Source organism: Triticum urartu, chromosome 6 (genome assembly GCF_003073215.2).
Source record: "Triticum urartu cultivar G1812 chromosome 6, Tu2.1, whole genome shotgun sequence".
Classification (NCBI taxonomy): Eukaryota; Viridiplantae; Streptophyta; class Magnoliopsida; order Poales; family Poaceae; genus Triticum; species Triticum urartu.
The window spans coordinates 62621267-62630873 of NC_053027.1; positions in this window are offsets into that span (position 1 = coordinate 62621267).

Below are 9607 nucleotides of genomic sequence, written 5' to 3' on the forward strand. Positions count from 1 at the left end.
CAAAAGGGGCAAGACGCCTATGCCGGTGACCTCTGTCCAACCAGAGGCACCAGAAAATCTGTTGGGAGCGCTTCAGAGCGCTTCCATCGACGAAGAGCACCGCACTATTATGAGTGCGGTGGTCCAGAAGGTTCAGTCCGCCAAGAGAGGATTGACTGAAGCCTGTGCCAGCCTTCTAACAGGCTTTGAGGTAAGTTTTTGAAATATGGGAAAGATATTACCGCATAGATAGTAGCCCCTGATGCTCTGTTCGGTGTTCACAAAGAAAAGCCGAACAGAGGATCAAACAATATCGCAAGAGTCTAATATAAGTATGTCTATATGCGTATGCAGGCTTCGCTGCTGGCCTCTGCCGCACTAACTGCGGAGGTCGCCGCACTGAAGCAGGACCTTGAGGGGTCCAAGAAAGAGCTCGGCTTTGCCAAGAGGCAGCTCGAGGAGAACAAGGGTAAGTGATACCCTGTCTATAGATATGTATATATAAAAGAAGACGCGATTGCAAAATGACAGGATCATCGTATATTTGCCAGGGGCCACGACCGAGGTGGCGACCTTGAAGCAAGCGCTATCCGAGGCCAAAGACAAAGCAGCCAAGGAGCGCACCGAGCGGGAAAGGCAGGAGGCTCGGGTGGGCGAGGTGCAGCAAGAGCTCCACGTTCTCGTGACAAAGCATGAGGCATTGGAGCTTGACTTGAAGACGCGAGAGTCCGACCTTGCCGTGGCCCTCGAGAGCGCAAAGAATGCCAAGGCTGAAGCCCAGAAGGCCCTCCAGGAGATTGATGCAATGAAGAAGATAGCGGCGGGTAAGGCATTCTATATGCAAAGCAAGCATGTGAAAATAAATTACATGTTCCGGAGCTCTCCAGGAGCATTCGCAGATTTGCCCCGCAGCGTGTCGGATGCCGCACAGTTTTACCAGGCCGAGGAGGGAAGCTCAACGGAGAAGCTGTTCTGGTCTCAGTATACTGGGACCGAACACCCGATGCCTCTGAGCGACCAGCTGAAGGAACTGGTCGAGCTACACAAGGCGCCCAAACAGGCCATGAAGGGCTTTATAGTCCGGTTGTTGCCTGACAACACCCTTCCCAACAGCTACTTCGGCCTGGTGAGGCGGCTTGTGGATGCCTACCCAAGGCTAGAAGTCATCAAGCGGTCTGTCTGCATTGAAGGTGCACGCCGGGCTTTCGCCCGTGTGAACGTGCAATGGGCCAAGATGGACGCCGTGAAGCTGGTGAAGGAAGGGCTGCCGGAGGGCAAGGAGCATCGCCACCCCGAGATGTACTATGAGGGTGTCTTGAAGGGTGCTAGTCTCGTAGCTGACGAGTGTACAAAAGATATAATATTCGAGTAAACTTGCTCGTGTAATCCTGTAGTTATGAAAACTTGTTCATATGCGCTATGCAACGCTTGTTTGAATTTAAAATATTACCTTCTGTTCGGTTGTTTATCAAATCTGAGAGATGGCTAGTAATCGGCTTATGCCCCCATGCCACGAGTGCTAGGGTGTTTGGGATAAACCTGAGCACTCTTGTTCCCATTTTTGGGTCCTTCGAGGGAGGTGCTCAGCACAACGAACAAGGCAATCGGACTATAATGCGTTATCACTCTAACTTAGCCATAGAATTCTATAATTTTAAATTTCGGCGAAGCCCCTAGTATTCGGAAGGCCGAATCTGGGGCGCGATACACGCCTTAAGCCGGACAGGGCCGACTCCTCTCTCTAAGCGGCATAAGTCTTTAAGGACTCGAAAACCTCTCGAACAGCGACCAGTCTCTCGCCTTATCATGATAGTCAGTTTTAGCTTTCTCTACTGAGGTGCTTAGCCCAGCTGAACCGGGGCACAATCACAGTAGTTCTCCCAGTGCTACCTTAGCCGATATAGCGGAACGTAAGGTACCAAAATATGGGAGCCGGGCAAACCCTACTATTGACCAAAGACATGATTCGGAGCTGATGCATATAATGCTATAAGTTCGGGGTGCCGCACTTGTGAAAGTGTTCGGACTTCTCACACCATATTGTGGGGTACTTAAGCCCCTGGTGTATTGGCCGTACCAAAGTGTACGGTTGCAAGGTGTCATTAATGAACACATATATATAAAAAAGAAGAATGCAATAATAATCTTAATGCTATGCATTGTTTATTCAAAAAGGTGCGTTAAAGCAGAATGATACATGTAGTGCAATAAGAAAAAAGTAGGACTATGTCCCCTCCAAGGGCAAGCTGAGGAATAATATTAAAGCAAGTATTTCACTCGTTATCGTAATCCACCTGGGAGTTCCGTGTTGTGGTGTAGCTTTCTACCTCCTTGGTTGCTGCATCGTATGTTCGGCAATCATGCTGCCGGACCGGGTTTCCAGAGATTAAAGTCCTGAAAAGAAAATAATAAAACGGGAAGCCCCTAGTGCGGTTTAAGCCGTGTCTTGGGGCGTGCCGTAGTCATGCCCCCTCCTTGCCTGTGCCCATGGTATTTTCAATGCGTAATTATGTACGCGTGGCATGAGTTTCGCCATTTGGCTTGGGCTGCGGTGGGGGCCGCATTGCTATGCGAGCTCGGAACGTGCCAGGCGGTCCTGTTGCCGATTACTCTGGGCGCGCTTGAAGGTGTTCGGGTCCTTAAACGCCGAACTAGTGGATTGCCTTAAGAGGCTGCTTTGCGCTTTCGCTGCGAGGGCCGTAGTGTTCTCCTCCGTTCGGAGAGAGCGCTCTGTGTTTCCATTAACTGTAATGACCCCCTGAGGTCCTGGCATCTTGAGCTTGAGGTATGCATAATGCTATACCGCATTGAATCTCGCAAATGCGGTTCGCCCAAGCAGTGCATGATAACCACTGTGGAACAGGACTATATCGAAGATTAACTCTTCGCTTCGGAAGTTATCCGGGGATCCGAAGACCACTTCCAGTGTGACTGAGCCTGTGCAATGGGCCTCTACACCTGGTATGACGCCTTTAAAGGTCGTTTTTGTGGGTTTGATCCTTGAGGGGTTTATACCCATTTTGTGCACCGTGTCCTGGTAAAGCAGGTTCAGGCTGCTGCCGCCATCCATAAGGACTCGAGTGAGGTGAAATCCGTCAATAATTGGGTCTAAGACCAGTGCGACGAATCCGCCATGACGGATACTAGTGGGGTGGTCCCTGCGATCGAAGGTGATCGGACAGGAGGACCATGGGTTTAACTTTGGGGCGTCTGGCTCCAATGCATATAAGTCCCTGAGCGCACGCTTCCGCTCCCTCTTGGGGATGTGGGTTGCGTATATCATGTTCACCGTCCGCACTTGTGGGGGAAACCTCTTCTGTCCTCCGGTATTCGGCTGCCGGGGCTCCTCCTCGTCATCGCCATGTGGCCCCTTATCTTTGTTTTCGGCAATTAACTTGCTGGCCTGCTTGAACACCCAACAATCCCTATTGGTGTGGTTGGCTGGCTTGTCGGGGGTGCCGTGTATTTGACATGAGCAATCGAGTATACGGTCCAAACTGGATGGGCCCGGAGTGCTTCTTTTGAATGGCTTTTTCCGCTGACCGGGTTTAGAGCCTTGGAATCCGGCATTAACGGCCGTATCCTCGGTATTGTCGCTGTTAATGCGGCGCTTATGTTTGTTGCGATGTGACCTGCTACTGCCGTCCTTGGTATCTGAAGTACCATGGTTCTTTGATATGTTGTTACTGCGAGCCAGCCAGCTGTCTTCTCCCGCACAAAAGCGGGTCATGAGTGTCGTGAGGGCTTCCATAGATTTCGGTTTTTCCTGACCAAGGTGCCGGGCTAGCCACTCGTCGCGGATGTTGTGCTTGAAGGCTGCTAGAGCCTCTGCATCCGGACAGTCGACGATTTGATTTTTCTTTGTTAGGAACCGTGTCCAGAATTGCCTAGCCGATTCCTCTGGCTGCTGAATTATGTGGCTCAAGTCATCGGCATCTGGTGGTCGCACAAAAGTGCCCTGAAAGTTGTCGAGGAATGCGGCTTCCAGGTCTTCCCAACACCCAATGGATTCTGCTGGCAAGCTGTTGAGCGAGTGCCGAGCTGGTCCTTTAAGCTTGAGTGGGAGGTATTTGATGGCGTGTAGATCGTCTCCACGGGCCATGTGGATATGAAGGAGATAATCCTCAATCCATACCGCAGGATCTGTCATGCCATCGTATGATTCAATATTGACGGGTTTGAAACCCTCTGGGATTTGATGATCCATTACTTCATCTGCGAAGCATAGCGGGTGTGCGGTGCCTCTGTACTGGGCTATATCACGACGCAGCTCGAATGAGTTTTGTCTATTGTTTTCGGCCCGGCCGGATTTACTTTTACTGTATCCAGTGTGATGGTTATCGTCTCGTGTCGTGGGGCACCCATGCGATCCATAGATCAATCTTGTTTGCCTTGCTTTGTCCTCCAGTACGTCTCGCAGGTCTGGCGTATTGTAACACCCCGGATGTAATTTACCCAATATGTACTCCAACTCTTGCCGTTTCCGGCCATAAGTTATTTTATTTTCTCGGGTTCAGGTTTTTGACTCCGTATGTTGTTGTCGTTGTCATGCATCTCATATCATGTCATCATGTGCATTGCTTTTGCATACGTGTTCATCTCATGCATTCGAGCATTTTCCCCGTTGTCCGTTTTGCATTCCGGCGCTTCGTTCTCCTCCGATGGTCAATTCTACCTTTCTTTCGTGTGTGGGGATTAAACATTTCCGGATTGGACCGAGACTTTCCAAGCGGCCTTGGTTTACTACCGGTAGACCGCCTGTCAAGTTTCGTACCATTTGCACTTCGTTTGATACTCCAACGGTTAACCGAGGGACCAAAAAGGCCTCGTGTGTGTTGTAGCCCAACAGCCCTCCAATTTGGCCCAAAACCCACCAAAAGCCTCTCCATCATCTAGAGCGTTCGATCACGATCGCGTGGCTAAAAACCGCACCTCATTTGGAGCTTCCTAGCTCCTCCTACCTCTATAAATATTCCCTCCCTGAAATTTCGGATCCAAAACCACCCTAAACCCTAGCCCCGCACCTCCGCGCGGCCGGACAACGTCCGCCGCCACCGGACACTTCGCCCGCACCTGTCACCGGCCACCACGTGGCAACGCCGGCCGCCTCCCGCGCGAGGCCCGCCGAGCCCGCTCGGGACCCCCGCGGCCAAGGGCGCCGCCACCTCGCCCGAGGGGTGCTGCCTCACCGCGCCGCCGCCTCTCCTTCTCCGGCCGCCGCCTGCTCCGCCCCGCCGCCTCGACGCCGGTGCGCCGCCGCCCCGCACCGGTGCCGCCCTGCTCCGTGTTCCGCGCCGCCGATGCCGCGCTCCTCGCCGCCCTTCGCCAGCGAGATCCGACAAGTCCGGCGCCGCCCTCCGCTACCTCGCCGTCTGGCCGGCCTCCTCTCTCCGGCGACCCCATCTCCGACCGGCGAACATCAGACTCCGTGCGTGCTACAGTACTGCCGGATCTGGATCTGAACGAAGGGGTTGACTTTTTCTCCTCTAACCCTAATTTTCTTGCCCACTTTGACATGTCGTAACTTTGCATCCGTAGCTCCGTTTTGGGCATATAGCAGATCAAAATGTTCATCTCAGAGTGTATATCATTTCATCTCATTGCATCATTTTCATTTGAGTTCATCTTGGTGCCCGAAATGCTGTTAGAAGAATGCTATTTGAGATAATTGTCAGATCTGCTGCTCCATTTAGATATTTGTCATTTTTGCCATGATTATTGTGTGCATGATATGCCCCTGAGCTCTTCATGTGTTTTGTTATATGTTTTGCCATCTATCCAGAGGTGCAACCCATGTATTTTTGTGATGTGTGTGGTGACTAGCACAAGCTTGCAAAGTGGAGCATTTGTTAATGCTGATTTCAGGGACTTGGCATTTCCACAAAGTCCTTGACCTGTTTATCTCATATTGCCATATGTTCATGTTGTTTCCTAGTGATCCGTGCCTCTTTTGGGGATGATCAGTAAGGATGTTTTGTTAATATTGTAGTGCTATATCCATCCATTTCTTTGTTTGCAATTATGGAGTAGCCTAGCTTGAGTCAATCGAGCTCTACTTTTGTCATTTCGTGAATCTGGGCAGATTGTCTACTTGTTAGCGATTTTGCCGATGATGTTGTAGTTGATCCGTGCATGCTATGGTATTGTTCTTGCCATGTCTAGCTTGTATTTTGTGTATTCTTGATGGGTGTATGCTTGGATTGTCATGACTTGCTCTATAGTGAGTGCATCGAGCTCGTAAACATGCCTACTTGATATCTGTTTCAGCATGCTCCAGTTTTCACTAAGTCTGTGATCTGATTATGTTTTTGCCTTGTTCACATGCTTGCAAATGTATTTTTTGATCCCTTTTGGCCCAAGGTCACTAAGGGATTTTTGTTAAGCTCTTTGAGTAGCTCCATGCCATGCTTTACTTTGCCATGTTCAGGTCCTGTAGCATATTGTTTTCATTCTCCAAAGAGTGCTATCTGATCTGAAATTCCAGACAAGTGTTAATTTCACTAGGTCTGAAATCTCTTTACCAGATGCATTTTTGCCATGCTTGTTTGAACCTGTTAATGGATGAATTGGCCATAGCTTAGTGCTAGACTTTTGTTAAGAATCATGAATGGATCCCTGCCATGTATTTTGTTGTCATGTTTGGGTGCTTTAGCATGTTCATCTTGTTGCATTCAGATGGCTACTTGCTGTAAATCGCAGACCGGTGCCATATTTGAATTGCTTGCCATTTCCAAACCGTAACTCCGATTTCGGCGTTCTTCATATCGTTTTCAAGAGATTTCATCTCATCTTTCCAGTGGCACACTTGGATTTCCAAGTTGAGGCTAGGTTCATTCATACCTTGCCAAATCTTGCATTTGCATCCCGCATCGCATCCCGCATAGCATACCATCCTTGCATCATATTGTTTGAGCTTTGCACGTGGTTGATTGTGTTCCGTTTGCTTGTTTGTCTTGTTTGGGTAGAGCCGGGAGGCGAGTTCGCTAACTAGGAGCACGTTGAGTTTGCTTTCGAGGATCTAGTCAACTCTGACAACTTTGCAAGCAAGATGATCATACCCTCGAAATCACTACTATCTTTGCTTTGCTAGATGCTCGCTCTTTTGCTATGCTTATGCTACGATGCCTACCACTTGCTTATCATGCCTCCCAAATTGCCATTTAAAACCTCTAACCCACCATGTCCTAGCAAACCGTTGATTGGCTATGTTGCCGCTTTGCTCAGCCCCTCTTATAGCGTTGCTAGTTGCAGGTGAAGATTGGAGACCGTTCCTTGTTGGAACATTATTTACTTGTTGGGATATCATTATATTGCCATGTTATCTTAATGCATCTATATACTTGGTAAAGGGTGGAAGGCTCGGCCTCTCGCCTAGTGTTTTGTTCCACTCTTGCCGCCCTAGTTTCCGTCATATCGGTGTTATGTTCCCGGATTTTGCGTTCCTTACGCGGTTGGGTTATAATGGGAACCCCTTGATAGTTCGCCTTGATTAAATGTTTTCCAGCAATGCCCAACCTTGGTTTTACCATTTGCCACCTAGCCTCTTTTTCCCTTGGGTTTCCGGAGCCCGAGGGTCATCTTATTTAAAACCCCCCCCCGGGCCAGTGCTCCTCTGAGTGTTGGTCCAACTCGTCAGCCGCCGGTGGCTACCAGGGGCAACTCTGGGCTGGCCTACCGGAAGTTTAGAAAATCTGAGTGTGCCCTGAGAATGAGATATGTGCAGCTCCTATCGGGATTTGTCGGCACATTCGGGTGGTGTTGCTGGATTTGTTTTAACCTGTCTAAGTGTCTAGAAGAACCGAGATACCAAGTCTGATCGGAACGTCTTAGGAGGAGGTATATTCCTTCGTTGACCGTGAGAGCTTGTCATGGGCTAAGTTGGGACTCCCTGCAGGGATTTGAACTTTTGAAAGCCGTGCCCGCGGTTATGGGCAGATGGGAATTTGTTAATGTCCGGTTGTAGACAACTTGAACCTTAACTTAATTAAAATGAATCAAAAGTGTGAGTTACCGTGATGGTCTCTTCTCGGCGGAGTCCGGGAAGTGAACACGGTGTTGGAGTAATGCTTGCGCAGGTTGTCCTTTAGTTACTCGTTCGCGCTTTGCCTCCTCTTCTCACTCTCTTTTGCGAACAGGTTAGCCACCATATATGCTAGTCGCTTGCTGCAGCTCCACATATTTTCCTTGCCTTACCTATTAAGCTTAAATAGTCTTGATCGCGAGGGTGCAAGATTGCTGAGTCCCTATGGCTCATAGATTACTTCCAAACCAGATGCAGGGCCTAATGATTCCGCTCTAGATGGCGCGCTTGAGCTCAAGTGGGAGTTCGATGAGGACTCTCAACGATACTACGTGTCTTTCCCTGATGATCTGTAGTGGTGCCCAGTTGGGGTGATCGGGACCGTGTCGCATGTTGGGTTATCTTTTATTTTGCCGCCGTAGTCGGGCCATGAGTGTTTGAATGTTGTAATGCTATTTATGTACTTAATTGACGTGGCGAGTGTAAGCCAACTATGTATCTCCCCTTTTATTAATTATATTACATGGGATGTTTTGAAGATTGCCTAACTTGCGACATTACCTTCAATGCGATTATGCCTCTAAGTCGTGCCTCGACACGTGGGAGCTATAGTCGCATCGAGGGTGTTACAAGTTGGTAATCAGAGCCTTCCCCGACCTTAGGAGCCCCATTGCTTGATCGTTTTTAGCGGCCGAGTTGTGTCTAGAAAAATGTTTTGAGTCATTTAGGAATTATATATCGGAGAGTTTAGGAATTATTTTTACTTCCCAGTCTCCTCATCGCTCTGGTAAGGCATCCTGACGTAGAGTTTTGACTCTTCTCTTCTCAAATTTCACTAAAAAAATTTAGGATCACGCGGGTATCTTGGAATCGTTCCGATGGTTTTGTGACAAGAACATTGTATTGGTGCCTCCTGTCAGGGGTTTTGTGGCAGTGTCCCGGGGAGTTGAGCTCCGAGGTGTTGTCGTCACAATTTTATCGTTGCAGTTCTGGAATACCTGAGTTTAGTACGCCGACATCGAAAATCTCTTTTATGCAGTTCGTTGGTGAGATAACCTCGACGCCACCCAGTACCGGGGCGGGAGTTTGGGAGTATCGCCATAACTTGTATATCGGATGCTTTTCGAAGGTTGAGGTAGATGGTTCCGAAGTTTTTCTCGGTTATGTGTTGAAGGATGGATACAGCTGGATGTAGGATTTGCTAGATTTGGGTGAGATATTATGCTTCCCCTGTATCCCCAACACCTGATTGCATAACCGGAAAGGTTCGGGGGTTTCATAGGTGGGAATTCTTGTAGCTCTAGTTCTTCTTCCACGGATATTTGGTTTGAGATTGGGATTTCTTACCGAGTATTCGCTCTTGATCCGTACCTTGCTGATTTATTTCTCTACCTAAATTCTAAGTGGCTTCTCAATTTATGGATATGTGACCATTTCAAGAGGAATGCATTCGTTCATTTTTTCGGATGTGAAGACTTTATGTTGCAATTTTCATTCCGCTGGATTCAGCTTCATTTTATCTGTTAATGTGCTAACGGTGGTCAACCTCTTCAGGATGGCTCCCGCTAAGAGCACCAATCAGAATCAGAATCAAGATCCGCCACCACC